General features: G+C 40.6%; 1 protein-coding gene across 1 annotated transcript in view; it reads left to right on the top strand.

Moving 5' to 3' along the window:
* LOC135100814 (uncharacterized) overlaps positions 1-15,000 on the top strand; it is a 186,700-nt gene that overhangs the window by 115,623 nt on the left and 56,077 nt on the right. The window contains exon 5 of the transcript XR_010268927.1: positions 8,781-8,827. The gene's annotated coding sequence lies outside the window, so the exon portion shown is untranslated. The remainder of the gene's footprint in view (positions 1-8,780; positions 8,828-15,000) is intronic.

Genomic DNA, 15,000 nt, shown 5'->3' with positions numbered 1-15,000 from the left:
ATGAAGAAGAAGGTGGTGAAGGAGAAGGAGGAGGAGGGTGGGGAGAGAGAGAGAGAGAGAGAGAGAGAGAGAGAGAGAGAGAGAGAGAGAGAGAGAGAGAGAGAGAGAGAGAGAGAGAGAGAGAGACAGAGAGAGAGAGAGAAGAAGAAGAAGAAGAAGAAGAAGAAGAAGAAGAAGAAGAAGAAGAAGAAGGCGGAGACGGAGGAGAAGGCGGAGACGGAGGAAGAGGGGGAGAAGGAGGAAGAGGAGGAGGAGGAAGAGAAGGAGAACAACACGAAGAGAAAAAAAAAACACGAAAGAAAAGTAAGTTTAAAACAAACGAAAACTTAAGGGGAAAAAGCATAAGGAAAAATAAGATGCCTAAGAATTTTGCGAAACAACGAAAGAAGATAAAGTTGGGGGTTGGAAAACAAAAATATGAGGAAGAAAGGAAAGAACAAAAATGTGCGCGTGGCAGAAAAATGAAAAATCACACATGACCCGCATTCTATTTACGTATTTTCGATATAACTATTCATTCCTTTCAGAATTACGTTTTCTTGCCAACATTTCACATTCTTCGCCATATTGCAACTTTTCATTCAACATTTTATACATACATTTATCGGCGTGTTTCCGCTACATTATGTGAGAACAAAATGGAAAAAGAACCATTTTGCAAGTTTTCCTCCTGCTCTTTCATCTTTCTCTTAATTCTCCGTTTCATTCAATGTACCAACTTTCCTTTCAAATTTATATATATATATATATATATATATATATATATATATATATATATATATATATATATATATATATATATATATATATATATATATATATATATATATATATATATATATATATATATATTTTTTTTTTTTTTTTCTTTTTTCCGATGTGTTTCCTTTCTCTTTCACGACATTGTGTGAACAGAATAAAAAGAACCATTTTACAACTTCTCCTTCACTTTCACCTTCATAAATTCCTCGTTTCAGTCATCATACAACCTCATAATAACGCGCCATCTTTATTAATTCCTTGGCGTCACATATCAACACTAACAGTTACTAATATAATCCATGTGTCATATTATCCTTCCTTTCCCCCCCCCCCGCCTTCTTTTATCTCCATTATTTATTGTATATAAATTAATCAGACGTGTATGTATCTGTCAACTTTAATATATTTACTACTGTACATACTTCATCAGTAATCTACAGAGGGGACGCGTGGAGACTCCCGTTTTTCGTTCCCTGTGTACTTTCCATTGTGTGACCTCGGGAGGGACGAGGGGAGGGAGGGAGGAAGGCAGGGAGGAAAGGGGACGGTGGGTCTAGCGAGGAAACTACGGCTTGAAATGCAGAGAGAGAGAGAGAGAGAGAGAGAGAGAGAGAGAGAGAGAGACGAGAGAGAGAGAGAGAGAGAGAGAACATGGTACTGCATATGATAAAAAAAAAAAAAAATAGATACACACTTGAAGTGGAGCAAGAGAGCAAAGTGCCGGAGAGAGAGAGAGAGAGAGAGAGAGAGAGAGAGAGAGAGAGAGAGAGAGAGAGACGAGAGAGAGAGAGAGAGAGAGAGAGAGAGAGAGAGAGAGAGAGAGAGAGAGAGAGAGAATTAAATAAATGTAAAAACAAAGATAGACCGTCCCAGGCTAAAAAAAAAAAAAAAAAATAGGAGGAGGAAACACCGAAAAACGACCGACAACGATGAAGACAGACAGAGACAGACCGACACGCATGCAAGACTGGCGACTCCCAAGGGTCAGCGGCACCACGGCGGCACACAGGCTGGCGGGACGAAAACTGAAACTGTCCTGAAAGAGCTTTTAACTCAGCTCGAAACGGGGAAGCTGAAGCAAAATAGTTGTATGGGGGCTGACGGTGTGACGGCAGGGTTGCGAGTCCTGGATCTCCGTCGCACACCTTGTCGGGTTACTCTGCCAGGTGTTCTTTGGTGTATTTTAATCTATATGTCATTTGTTTGGCGTATTACAGGCACCAGGGCGTCGGGGTAAAGTAAGGTAAGCAGATTAAGTTCGTAAGTAGGTTTAGGCTCATTCAGGATTACTGGTTAAGCTTCGTCCGCTCCGTTCGCTGGTGAATGTGTCACGTTGGGTTATAATGGATTGCGCTTCTTTCATAACGCACCGGTGATGTACGTGGGAAAAATTATGCTGTTATTTTGTGTTATGTTTTTACATTTTTACTTTTCATTTTTGTTTCTTCGATTACTATTATTAATATTTCTTCCACCAGCTCTTCAAATTTTGTTGTCTCTCTTCTTCTATCCCTTCTACTGGTACAGTTTTTGCTATTACTAGTTTCTCTTCTGCTACTAGAAGGTGTAGACTACAGTGACGATATTATATTGAGGCTAATAATGATTTTAGAATCTGTTGTTAATTATTCTTTGTTGATTCTTGAATTTTTTTTCCAGACATACTGTGGAGCTGTCCCACTTTTAAGGCAGCGGAACATTCGAGCTCATCGCTTCGTAAAAAATGCTATAGATTCGAAACTTTTACGATTTGTTATGAAAAAAAGTTTCGTTGTATTGCTTCGAGTTGTTATTACAAGTAAGCGGCAGACATGCTTGCTGACACACTTCGGTATCGTTGGTTTCAGACAGCGTAACTCCTCGAATATTCGCCTTCTCGTATCCACTGGTTTATGATGACATTTTAGGCTCTAAATCCAACACGGCTCGTTTTAGTTGTGTTTTACGGCGTCTTCCTTTTATTCGCCGTCAAAAACGTTTATGGGAGACTTTCGTACAGAGATTACAAACTAAGTTATGGAGCGGTGATGCATGCAGCTCACGATCGAGGAAGAACTGTCGTCGCGAGAAATGTAAATGTTTGAGAGACGTCTCGGGCTGAAAGTGGCTGGCGGGAGGCGGCGGCGGGAAGAGCTATCCGTATTCATGAGTGTGTCGCCGTGGGCCGCTAGTCCTTAGTGGCGGTCGTTATGAGGTTATGGTTGGGACAAGGGCTGAATGATGTGTGTCTTGGTGGCGGTGAGTGGCTGCTTTGTGGGCGCGGAGGGGCTTGTTATGCCTATTGTTTGAGGCGTCGGAGGAATAGAAGGTAACTGTTTAGAGCCGCGGAATGACGGGGAATGGCTGAGGGATTCACACGCGAGTTGATTGATAATGGCTGTGTCTGGTCGTGTCATGAAAGATGTGGCTGTTAGGGTTAGTTTCCTAATGTGATTGTTATTTTTAGATATACCAAATCTAGCATCTCCAACATGCATGGCTTCCTAATATAGCATCTTGCTTGACCTGAAAATAACTGTACTTCCAAATATTCTTCTCTAATTTATCAAGCAGCTCGAGTCATAAAAAGCGTCACCCACCAGTACAGCTGCTTATCTATACAGCACAGGACAAATTTTACCCGTCAAGTTACCGCAGCGTTCTAGATAAACCTACTTCGTGAACAGACACCGAGGAAGATGTTTCAGGACCGTTTACGAAGGAGTAAAGTGGATCTGGACTTGTTATGCCCCAATGTGTTCCTATGTGGGCGTGTGCGTGTCCTCATAATGCAGGGGAGGGAAGAGGCGCCTGAAACACCCGTCGTCTGCACCTGTGAGGGATGGAGGAAGTAGGTTGCCGCTCCTGAATGTAACTCCAGGTCGCTGTCGCCTTCTTTCCGGGGACACTCCATTCTCCGACTCATTCTCGGGGAAAAGTCCTCAGAGCCCAGAGTACTTGATCCCAGTGAAGGCGGCGCAGAAAAGCCATCATGGTGTGTAGCTGAGCGGGGGAATAAAACATGGCGTGCCGAGGTCCTTAGTACTGTTGGGAGCACCGGTTGGGTACACTTAGCATTTTTACACATTGCAGGGGCGCTATGCTAGTACTGCTGATGTTGTTATCTCTCTCTCTCTCTCTCTCTCTCTCTCTCTCTCTCTCTCTCTCTCTCTCTCTCTCTCTCTCTCTCTCTCTCTCTCTCTCTCTCTCTCATTCCCATTCTTTTTTTAGGTCTCTTCCATCTTCATCTGTTTTTTTCTCTCTCTATCTTCTTACGTCTACCTTTTCTGTTTTTTTTTTTTTTTTTTGTCTCTATATTTAACTTTCGTCACTTTAATACCAAATTATTTCACCAGTCAGCGCCGACAATCCTGCTCTGCGTACTGAATATAAATAAAACTTGAATCGTACCGCCAGACTTCTCCTTCCTCCTCATTTTCCCTTTCCTTCTCCGCCTCCGCCTTCGTCTCCTCCTCCTCCTCCTCCTTGCATTCGTCTGCCCTCAAGGTCACGGAGCCACATAACATGATATAAACATGACCTATTCAGCCTTTCCCTTGGCTTGCACGCCTTCATTATGAACAGGTCTTCCTTTCAGCCTCAAAAACGGGTTAGAATCAGTTGTGCACGGCCTGAATGCGGCGCACAAATGATTCTAACTCATTTTTGCTCCGTGGAGACTTGGGAATGTATTTTGCATTTCTTTTTCTGCATCGGGTTGCTTTTGGTGTGCGGCTCGCTGAATTTAGGCTGTCAGTCTCGCAGGGTTCCAGGCGCCTCCTCAGCTCCGTTAATTCAATATAGAGTGACACCTCTGCTTTCCGCGGCGAGGAAGGAAGACTTACTTCACCGCGAGAAAGCAGCTCCTTTGCAACTTACATTATTCTGTGTAAACGTTCACTTTCAAGGTCAGTTAATTTTGTGATCGTTTATTAATAATCATCAACTTTTTTTGAAAACAGGGCATTCTGCGCCATTCACATGAATATAATTAACTCATCAAAGGATATGAAGCGTCCGTTAATTATTAATATTCATGAAATCAACTTGTCAACGCGACGTGGATCTGACACAGGTGTGTGGTGGGATGTTCACGCTTGTCTCCGTGCTGGTGGTCGTGCGATGCTGCTGCTGCTACCGTTGTTGGTGGTGGTGGTGTCTGTATTGCTGCTGACGTCCCCAGAAGGGCGTCCAATAAACAGACACACACACTCCCTTAAAAAAGAAATGAAGGGCAACCGTAAACTTTTATACCAGGTCTGTAGAATGACCTCACCTTTAAACACACACACACACACACACACACACACACACACACACACACACACACACACACACACACACACCACCACCACCACCACCACCACTACCTCCCCAGCGCACCACTGCTGGCCCTAACTCCCAATTCCATAGAGAGAGGCCATCATGGAGCCGCGCGTGAATCTGGCGGAACCAATAACAAAGTTCGTCTCAATTTACAAGGGTGCTAATATTTAGAGCCAGCGTGGGGGGATACGAGTGGGAAAGTGCAAGCTGGCCTTCCTACAAGTTATAGTAATGTCGCCGTTGCTCACACCCGCTGCATCCCTAATGTTGTCGAGTTACTGGCTGCCCAGGTGCTCCCACTGGAGTAATGTCTCGGGATCTCTCAGCCTCCGCCTTTTGCCTCAGCCGATATTACTGGTGCCTGTTATACGCCCGCCGCTCATTGGCCCTTGATTCTGCTGTGAATGTCTCCATCGCTCATCTGAGGTGTTTATAATGAGGGACTGACTTGATATCTCTCTCTCTCTCTCTCTCTCTCTCTCTCTCTCTCTCTCTCTCTCTCTCTCTCTCTCTCTCTCTCTCTCTTTCTGTGCTGTGATGCGTTTTACCCTTTTTCCAGACTACATAATCGCCTCCCTAATGACAACACACACTTTCCTCATGTTCTACTATTTATTTTTTTTAATTACTGACTGCAGGAGTACGTTGTTGTGTTCTTCTCTTATTGTCTTTGGTCATAAATTCTGCAGTGGTGTCTCATAACACCCTTGCCAGCAGTTCGGTCAGTGTTTCCTTCTTGAGGTCATTTTCTAGTCGAGTACCGAGGGATATTTGATTTTATTGATACTTCTACTTCACAACTTACACATATTTTTAATTCTTTCATATATACTATTTTCTCTCTATTTTATTTCATCTAACACTCTTACATGTAATAGATGAATGATTTTTAAGTTTGGCACGGATAAGGAGAACTAGTTATATAATTATATACATACATACATACATACATATATATATATATATATATATATATATATATATATATATATATATATATATATATATATATATATATATATATATATATATATATATATATATATATATATATATATATATATATATATATATATATATATATATATATATATATATATATATATATATATATATATATATATATATATATATATATATATATATATATATATATATATATATATATATATATATATATATATATATATATATATATTAGATACAGGTGAGGGGGACTTAAATGTGACGCAGGTGAGAGGAACTTGTCTGCTGCAGATGAGGGGAACTTCTTAGGTTAGGCAAATTTAAGGGGAACTAATTAAGTATGACACAGGTGAGGGGAACTTCCTAAATCTAGCACAGGTGAGGGAAACTTAAATCTGACACAGATGAAAGAACTTAGTGTTATTGATAAGGAAAAGAGAGAGAGAGAGAGAGAGAGAGAGAGAGAGAGAGAGAGAGAGAGAGAGAGAGAGAGCAATGGTTTATATACTACTTTAGATAGCATAGACATAAAACACGGGATTACTAAACAGTTATTCTTTCTTTACCTGTGTCTATAGCGAAGTCACTTTAATGTAACATCCCATTGAATAGTACGGTTTGTAATACGTGGAGCTCCCAACGAAAATAAGTACTTCAGTAATTCGACCCTAATACACAACAGTCACTCCCTTTCCCTTGCACCTTGAAAGACACCACGACCACCACTGGCAGCTCTCAGTGACTCGCGAACCAGTGGTTTGTGTGGAGCGAGGCACACTCACCACCCCGCCGCCACACTCACCTCCTCCATCTTGCCTGCTGTGTCTTAGTCTCCAACAGAAACCAGAATAAACAGAATAAACATGAATTCGTGAATAAATTCCTTCCAAGGCTTCATTTTTCATCACGCACTGAATACTTTATGATGCTCTTCTCTTCTCCGCTGTTGCGAGGCTTTGAGACAGGAGAAGCTGCAGGCCTCTGGGGATTAATACAGTGACAAAACTACAAAAGGAACACTAAACCTCCCCTTTCTCTTTCCTTACCCCTCCCCACCCCCTGATCCTCGCGCGGTGCATATGACAACACAAAAAGCTTAAAGGTTCACACTCAGGGCATCAGGGATTTGTATAACAGTCCCTCGTTTGTTCTGCTGTTTATTTATTTGACCTCCGCCCTGACTAATGTATTCCTTTGTGAAGTAATTATCCGCCATGGGACTAGGTAACATTGATCCAGTAACTAAGTAAATACCAGGCATGTTCAGATTTCACTGGTATCAATTACCGTCCGCAGTGGCAGATTGCCGGGGTACAGGGAGAGCCTCACTTCACAGAGTGTCGCCTGTGCCGCGCACCGCTTGCTAACATCATCGAGCACTACTGCCTAGCGTGCCCCACTGTTCGGCACCTCCTGCCCTAAGGTCTGCCGCTGGATGCTGTCTGTCGCCATATTCTGGTGCCCGATTTTCTCGATGAAGTTCTTGTACGTTACCCTAGATTTGGTGGCTTTTCCTGATACCCTGTGCCCTGCGTGGCATCGGTTGCTTTTGTGTGAGTGTGGATTGGTGGGTGGGGTGCGAATGGGTGAATGTGTGAGTGTACCATTTGCTTTAGCTGATAACTGTAAATAAGTTTCTCTATCTTATGGTGTCTGATGCTATTTGCGTAATAAATTAATCAAATCATATCAATCGTCACCTTACATTTGAGGACTGTATTCTGAAGGACACGTCTTGTCTGGACTAGTTTTGACAGGCTAGAGTGGTGGGGGTTGTTTGGATTTTCAAGGGTTGTTTCATGGTCCTAGAAATAGTTTGGTAAAGGTGTTTGGGTTTTTAAGGATAGTTTCATGATTCTAGTAATAATAATAACAAGTTATGCATCACCATTGAAGAAATGACGCCGTGAGAATCTAACCAAACATCACTTCTGTCTTTGAGAGTAATCCTCTTGAAAGTCCGAAACGTTTGTGAAGACGATCCGGAGTCCTCAGTCCTTTTATCGCCTGAAGAGCTGAACTGATGACCTCATTCCTCCTGATTTTTAAATGTAGCTCTATTCTAACGTCAGGCTCCTTTCATGGTAATTTTCTCATCTCATCTTTGTTTTCAACAGTATTTTGTTAAACATTTTTCACGTTCGCTAACAATGCGACCTCTTGTTGCGGCACCTTAAAATAATTAACTAATCTTTTTTTTTTTTGCCCAACCTGAGTGAGGGACGTGACCGGCGCGCGTGTATCATCACTTAGCAAGCAGTTGTTCGTTGCTGTTTTTATGACCTCACTTGCTCCTGTATTCCCGCTTTCCTCCATGACCCGGGCCTCGTTTATCATTTAAGCCTCGGGATGCGCATTGTGAAGGGAAAGGGGACGAAAGGTGAACACCCATCAGTCAGACCTCAAATGTGAACATGAAATGATAGTGTATTTACATAGTGTGATTGTACTGCTGTAGCTATTTGACAGAGGTGGTGCTGCATCCAGTGTATCCTTGCTTTGTTGTGTTTACCTGAGAAGTGTTTTTTTTATTATTATTATTCTTTACGTGCCAAGAAAACTAGCCAAAGACTGAAATACGAGAAAAGAAAACCTGTAGTTTTGTTGATCCTTAAAAGTTAAATTTACAAGGAATCCCAAAAGTTATTCACTTCAGTTTTGGATACATCCTGATAATCCTCTTTTGAAATAGTTTGAATCGCTTACAAGGCTTACTCAATACTGACCTGTTGCATTCCCCTCCTCAGGCAACAAGAGCACAGTGCCAACACGACCCGCAAAGGATACTGGAAACGTGAGTAAATCGTGACTGGAGTTTGTATATGAAGTGGTATTGATTTGTGTTTCCTTGTCCACTTGTTTAGGAGTTATTTGGCCTTGATTACGCTCTGAGTTATGCTTCCGTAACATGAAGAAACCAGAGTTCTAAGGAGGGTGGTGGTGGTGGTGGTGTTGGTGGTGGTGATGAATAAGAAAGTGATAACGTGTTAGGATTGTTGATTTTCACAAGGAATCCGAATACTTCACTCAATCGTAAGTTAGTTGATGTATGTCGAAACTGGTATTGACGCTTGTGTTCTATTGATTTTGTTCTTGTTACTAGACGTGGTGGTGGTGGTGGTGGTGTTGTTGCTAGTGTTGCTGGTGTTGCTAGTGTTGCTGGTGTTAATCTTACTAGTGTTGACGTTGTTTTATTGTTGTTGTTGTTGTCGTTCTTGGTAATGTTGCTACTGTTGCTCTTTCTACTGTTCCTGTTCTTGCTGATCTTCTTTACATGTGTATGTCACGCAAAGGGAACAGAAAGGAAGAACGAAGAACAGCATAAGCGTTACTCCCTACAAAGCTATTTGCACTAAGCTACGTTATCTAATCCCAAGTAAAATCTAAAGCAGAACTGAAGACGATGGAGGACATTCATAAGTCTTGCGAAGGATCTGATCAGGGCTCAATATAACACTCAGAGGCAATCGTACACGTAGTAATTGTTGTTCGCCTGTAGGTACTTTAACATTATGTGGTCGAGGGAAGGAAATAATGGTGGAAATTCATGAGTCTCTCCGGGTGCTAGACAGATTGCCTCCAGCTACCCGGAAAATTCATTAAAAGATTAACTCTCCCTCATTAGTTTAAATGCTGAGCTACCCTCCATCCCAGAGCGGCCGAGTTAGCTGACGAAATTAATGATGGGGAATTTTATAACGGAAACTTAACTGAACTCAATTTTACTCTATAAGAAATAAGGATCTTTTTTTTTTTTTTACTTTTTTCTTACATCATTCTGATATGTTCCCCTGAAATGAGGACTTTACTTTTTTTTCTCTCTCTCTTTTGCTCACATCATTCTGGTATGTTCCCCCCAAAAAAGTGCCAATGATTCACTGTGAGGGACGTGGAGGTTTCGAGCGATGGCAGGAACTGAAGGTAGGAGCTGTGCCTCCTGAGTTGCCTTGGCACGCTGTCTGTCCCACTCGCTTTGATGAATTGTTAATAAGTGCTCATACGTTACTGGACTAAAGGAACGTGTGTGTGTGTGTGTGTGTGTGTGTGTGTGTGTGTGTGTGTGTGTGTGTGTGTGTGTGTGTGTGTGTGTGTGTGTGTGTGTGTGTGTGGCATTTAATAAACTGTCGTATATTTAGGAACATATATCTTCATATTTCCTTCTTTAAATATAAAACATGAAGTAAACCAGCCCCGCTAAAATATCCTATAATGTCACGCTCTCGAAAAAAAAAAAAAAAGGAATGTAAAGGAGAGAAAGGAAAAAAAAACATTCTACCGTTAAAAAAAAAAAAGTATATTTCCTGGTGAATTTTAAAAGTTTGTCTCGAAAAAAGTGATGTATATATAAAGTATTTTTTTCTCTCCCCTCTCTCTCTCTCTCTCTCTCTCTCTCTCTCTCTCTCTCTCTCTCTCTCTCTCTCTCTCTCTCTCTCTCTCTCTCTCTCTCTCTCACCCTCGCTCACATGCATTGGCAATACTTCGATGCGAAGCTGCGTGAGAAAGAAGTGTGGCGTGTGGGAGACGACGGAATATTCCAAGTCGGCGTGGGAATTTTGAAAAAGAATTGGTGAAGGGAAGGATCGGGAGTAGTTGGTGCAATAGTGACGGCAGCGGTGGTGGTGGTGGTGGTGGTAGTAGTACGTTAAACGATAAAAGAAATAATGATACTAATAATTAATTATAACAGCAAGAAGAAAAAGAAGAAGAAGAAGTAGAGTAACAACAACAACAACAACAACAACAACAATTGTTATCGTTGCTATTATTTTTATTATTATTATTATTATTATTATTATTATTATTATTATTATTATTATTATTATTATTATTATTATTATTATTATTACTACTACTACTACTACTACTGCTACTGCTGCTGCTGCTGCTGCTGCTGCTGCTGCTGCTGCTGCTGCTGCTACTACTACTACTACTACTACTACTACTACTACTACTACTACTACTACTACTACTACTACTACTACTACTATTATATTATTATTACTGTTATTATTATTATTATTATTATTATTATTATTATTATTATTATTATTAATATTATTATTATTATTATTATTATTGTTATTATTATTAATATTATCAGATTATCATTACTACTATTATTATCTGTAAAGAAAATACGAACTCGCTCGTCTCTTTCCTGTGAACTTTCCAGGAAATCATAAAAACCCAACGAACAGAGTGACAGCCTTGCGCCCTCCCCGCTTTTAGTCCCCTGAGCGAGGCGCATGTATTTGGAATTCCTCATGTTTTACGCACCATAATGTCTATTTTTATCTCCTTACTTGCGTTTCTCTTCTTTACTTCCTTTTGCTTGCGCATGCGAGGTGATATTCCGATGAAAAAAAAAAAAGAGAATAGCAAAATATGATAACGTGAATGCTGAATAAAAAGGGATATAACAAAATGCTGTATTTATTTATTTCTTCCTCTTTCTCGCATCATGAGAGGGACGAAAATTTTGGAGTACTAGCAGAACGTGGGGGGGAGGCACGCCATCCACATCCACACCCACGTGTCTCAGGGGCATTTGTTGATGATCGCAATGCTGACGGCGACAGCAACAACAGCATCAATAACAGCAGCAACAACAACAACAACAGCAACAACAACAACAACAACAACAACAACAACAACAATAATAATAGTAATAGTAAATGACAATAGTGAATATTAATAATAATGATAATAATAATAATAATAATAATAATAATAATAATAATAATAATAATAATAATTGTATAATAAATAATGAATACATAAACAGTGCATAAGTAATACAAAACCACTGAAAAGATCAAACCTTCAACGGCGAGCTGACGTATTAGCAGCAGCCGTGATACAGTGACTTCCCACTACAGGCACCCTTCATCACACCTGTCACGTCTGTGTTTACTATTATTGAGAGAGAGAGAGAGAGAGAGAGAGAGAGAGAGAGAGAGAGAGAGAGAGAGAGAGAGAGAGAGAGAGAGAGAGAGAGAGAATTTTTCTCTTCTCAGGTGTTACAACATTCATGAAAACATTTTTGCAAGACTTTATATTCTCCAAGCTATGAGATGCATCATTGTACCAAAAATGGATGCAGATGAAAAACGCAAAGCTGTTTCCTTACACCAAAGTTTCTTAATCTAGGGTACGAACGCTTTCAGAGAGCGCTGGGGTCTTGGCTAGCGTTAGAAGGGCCGCGGGGAAGATAAATATATGTACCAGTTAAGGATCCGTGTTGTTGGTGGTACAGAATTACTATTGGAAGTTGTACTAGCACACAGTGAGTAGCCTGGAGGGGACGGTGTTTGAAGCCACTGAAGTAGTGAGGGGACTGGGAACCGCCTCCTCTGTACTACTGTGTGTTTGTTCCTATGATGAGACATGGGATGCAAAGGGTAAGGCACGATTGGCTTCTCCCTAAAACCTATAGATGCCATGTCTTGGTTACCCCTATATGATGGGAACGCAGCCTGGTATATAGACAGACAGACAGATAAATAGATAGATAGATCGACAAATAGATGGATAGATCGATAGATAGATAAATAGATAGATAGATAGAAAAAGATAATGCTGGAGACTCGTGTTACCGGTGATACAGAATTGCTAACTGAAAGCTTTACTACACATGGGATGAATGCTGTTTGATGTCAGCATGTGGTCTGATCAAATTTGTATCTCATCGAGTAAAAGGGACGCTCTGTTCACTCTGTGACTTTTTACGCTTAAGTCTTACCTGCCAAGTGCATGAACAATGAATGGTAATGATGCGGCGTGTTGGGCGAGATTTCAGGCTTCCCCTCACGATACTGTGTTGAACATAAGACATCACACTGACCTTCCGAGCTGCATCATTATCTCAGGAGCGTCGAGCAGTTCACATACGAGTACCTGAGCAACTCGTGCCTTTCGGGGAGCTCGTAGTGGCGTCCCTCGTCTCCTTTCCAGCGCGGTGTTCTGGTGAACTTTCTTCTGGCATACATTTTTGATGGTCTGCACGTGGAGACTCGTGATGTAATGCTTGATCCTGACATTCAGCCGTCGTTATCTATTAATGGTCGCTGGCTTGATCGTTATCGAGAGTTTAAAATCAGCGGCTTAATGAGGAGGTAAATTATAAAATACTTGGAGACGAGAAGAGAGGGAATAATGTTGCCAAGAAAAGATGAAGTGTGGAGAGGACTAAAAAGATCTCTTTGTTAGGGTCATCCTCTGAAAATAAGCCAGAGTTGAAGACTTTGAAATTCGGAAAAGAGGAGACGATCCAAGGCGGAATTTCTTCTTTCTTGTTTTGTCGGAATACCGAAATACTCTATATATTTTCATCTCTGCTGCCTCGTAGTGGACAGCGCTGGTCACATGTCCCTTCCCTCCCTAGCGTTGTGTATATTGCACGGTTGTGGACTCAGACAGTGAAGCGTGAAACGCTCTCCGATGAAATAAATATGAAGGTGCGGGAGTGTGGGAAGAAGGGAAGCCGAATGAAGATGTCTGACCGGCTGGACGAGCACGTGGCGGCGTTCACGGGGGATATCATACAGAGGAAAGAATATAATCTTGGTGTTAAATGGCGATCAGTACACACACACACACACACACACACACACACACACACACACACACACACACACACACACACCACATCAGTATGGACTGCAATTCCTTGCTCGAGGATCGGAAACTCGGGATCATTTGTGTTGTGTATTAGCGCAGTAGCCACGAGGAGGGAAGGGAGATGATGTTACCCATAACATAATTATGTATGGATCACGTGACAAAGTAGATGCAGATTTTCTGATAAACTTGGAATAACATGGATGATAAACTTATAAAACAGAAAACTTTTAGTGCTGCATTTCGAGATCTGCATGATAAAAAGACGAGAAAGCGACAGACGAAAGCCGATATGGAAGGAATAGCAAATAAATGTTGCTGACGTGAACCTGAGACACCTCACTCTGCCAAGTGGCGTACTATATATATATATATATATATATATATATATATATATATATATATATATATATATATATATATATATATATATATATATATATATATATATATATATATATATATATATATATATATATATATATATATATATATATATATATATATATATATATATATATATATATATATATATATATATATATATATATATATATATATATATATATACGAGTATATATATATATATATATATATATATATATATATATATATATATATATATATATATATATATATATATATATATATATATATATATATATATATATTCACCTGCGGCATTCAAGTCGTTCTAAAAGGAAGAAATCTTTACTGAGATCATGACCAAGAAATTGGGCTTGATGAAAACTTTCTAAAGAAAAGATTTCTTCATTTCTTCACAAATGGAACTAAAAATACGAAAAAGGTGAAAAAAGTTTCTCCGGTAGTTTGAATTGTTTGACGGAAACATTATTTCTTTATCTGATTTCAGGAATTCATAGTAATTACAAGATACTTGTGATTCATGGGAAGACAGGACTGAGGCGAAGACAAATGACGCACCGAGGCGACGAGCAGGACCCTCGAGGATAGCGGTGGAGAAGGCGGCGAGTATTTCGGTGCTTCGGAAACAAACATGTGTTGCGCGGCGGCCCCGAGGGAGGAGCGGCAGAGGGGGTGGGGAGGTCAAAGAGAACGAGAGGCGGAGCAGAAAGAAGAGGTAGATAGGAGCAGGCGCTGTTTGAAAAAATACGGAAGAATAAAGTTGAAGGGAAATAAGTAACAGTGTTAGGAGAGGAAAGAACAGTCTGTAGGAGGGATTTGAGGAAAGGAAGCGAGTGGTTGTGAGCTTTGCTAACACTGCTGCTAAACTCTCCAGGTAACACATACACTTAACTCTCTATATTACCGCCAGCCAACAGCTACCCAATGTCTCTTCTTCCTCTTCTCCTCTCCTCTCTTCTC

Source organism: Scylla paramamosain, chromosome 5 (genome assembly GCF_035594125.1).
Source record: "Scylla paramamosain isolate STU-SP2022 chromosome 5, ASM3559412v1, whole genome shotgun sequence".
Lineage (NCBI taxonomy): Eukaryota > Metazoa > Arthropoda > Malacostraca > Decapoda > Portunidae > Scylla > Scylla paramamosain.
The sequence above is the reverse complement of the archived record's forward strand: the minus strand, read 5'-3'. Positions and strand labels throughout refer to the sequence as shown.